Here is a 2,085-nt window from a genome sequence, read left to right as displayed (position 1 = left end):
ATAAAAATAGGACAAGAATAACCCGATGACATCACACACGCCATGAAAGACGACCAGGGATAATTGGTGAGTACCAGCGTGTAGCAGCGTGTACCAGGCATAATGCAAGTCCCGAGTCTGACCTGTCTGTCAGCGAGTCCTACTCCACCTATTTAGACTCCACCGTGGACAACAGCAGCATTTCTCCGACCACGTAGCGAGCCACAAGTTCCGTGGCTTCTTTCAGACTGATAGGTTTAATGTTATCTCCGTTATTAGAACCAAACGACAGTCGTTGCTGTTTCGGAGCTGAAGGACCAGCGTTCTAAAAGTAACGGAAGTAACTGATGTCTTGTTTGAAAATGTACTTAAGTATTTGATTACTCAAACAGCAAACTAACGCGTTAGGTTACTCGTTACTGCAAAAAGTAATCGAAGTACTCTAACGCGTGAGAGTGCTTTGATTACTTTTTGTTACTTTGTAACGCGTTATACCCAACTCTGGCTCTGACTCAGTTCAGTTTCAAAACAATAAATCAAACCGGCCAAAAGGTTCCAAATAAGGAATAATGAAACGGAAAGTAACCCCTGCCTTTTGCCAACTCACGGGACCGTGGGTGAATGCCATAATGCTCCGGCGTTGTTTCGGGCATGGAGGCTCCGCAGGATCCCTTGATATCCGTGGCGGAATCTCTGAGGTAAGGCCGTTGGCAGGATGGATGATATATCACAGGGAAGCACACCTATTTTGCGGACTTTGAGCGGTGTAAAATGCCGTGGTAGGACTTCTGGCTTATCTCTCACCATACTGCCAGGAGCGGCATAATGTAGGGGCCGGTCTACCTGGGCTCAGCTGATCAAGCCATCCCACTGGTGATAGCACCGGAGGGTGTGTCTGGAGGTACCTCAGTGTCTGGAGGTGAGCAAGCCATCAGCTGATAACCACTGTCTTATAAAAAAAATATATTTATACATTGGAAAGCGGAGGCAACAATGTACAACATAGATGAAAAACCTGAACATTGTTGTTGTTTTGATTCCAATCCTCTCGTTTTTATTACAGATTCCAATTTTGTAAAAATAACATGATCTGCGCCGATACTTGAACTGAGGATCGGATTGGGACATCCCTAATTTTAACAGGAAACTGAAGTCAAGCCTCGATTCAGTCGCTCCACTAACAACAAAGATGGCACAAACTAAGCCGATAACCCCGTGGAGAAACAAGGAAAACAAAAAACTGAAGAGAGATTGCAGGATAGGAGAAAAGAGATGGAGAAAAAACAAATCAACAATTAACCACCAAATATTCCATTACAATATACAATAATTCACTCAGACATGCAAGAAACACCTACTTTGCCAAAATAATCACGAACCATAAAAATAATCCCAGAGTCCTCTTCTCCACAATCCATCATTTAATCAACCCTAACAAATTCCAAAGTACTGCAACAAATTCTCTTTGTGAAGACTTTGCAGACCACTTTAGAGGTAAAATTGATGTCATCAGATCTGATATTTTATCCCATCAGAATACAGTAAACACATTTGAATGCTTGTTTTTACCTGAGGAAACACTGGACAGTTTTGTCCCAAGTGAAACCGACAACTTGTCTTTTAGACCCAATTCCTACATCACTTTTTGAAACATTTTACAGATTCTTTGAAGATGAGCTTGTAAACATTGTGAATTGTTCTCTGCAAATGGGTATTTTCCCTGCTGCCTTTAAAACGGTTGTGGTGAGACCCCTTTTTAAGAAGAACAATTTCAATCAATCAATCAATTTTATTTATAAAGCCCAATATCACAAATCACAATTTGTCCCACAGGGCTTTACAGCATACGACATCCCTCTGTCCTTAGGACCCTCACAGCTGATCAGGAAAAACTCCCCAAAAAACCCTTTAACGGGGAAAAAAAACAGTAGAAACCTCAGGAAGAGCAACTGAGGAGGGATCCCTCTTCCAGGACGGACAGACGTGCAATAGATGTCGTACAGAACAGATCAACATGATAAATTAAAAGTAATCCGTATGACACAATGAGACAGAGAGAGAGACAGAGAGAGATGCAGGTAATGACAGTAGCTTACAACAACATTA

This window comes from Epinephelus moara, chromosome 24 (assembly GCF_006386435.1).
Source record: "Epinephelus moara isolate mb chromosome 24, YSFRI_EMoa_1.0, whole genome shotgun sequence".
Classification (NCBI taxonomy): domain Eukaryota; kingdom Metazoa; phylum Chordata; class Actinopteri; order Perciformes; family Serranidae; genus Epinephelus; species Epinephelus moara.
This window is presented reverse-complemented; position numbering follows the sequence as displayed.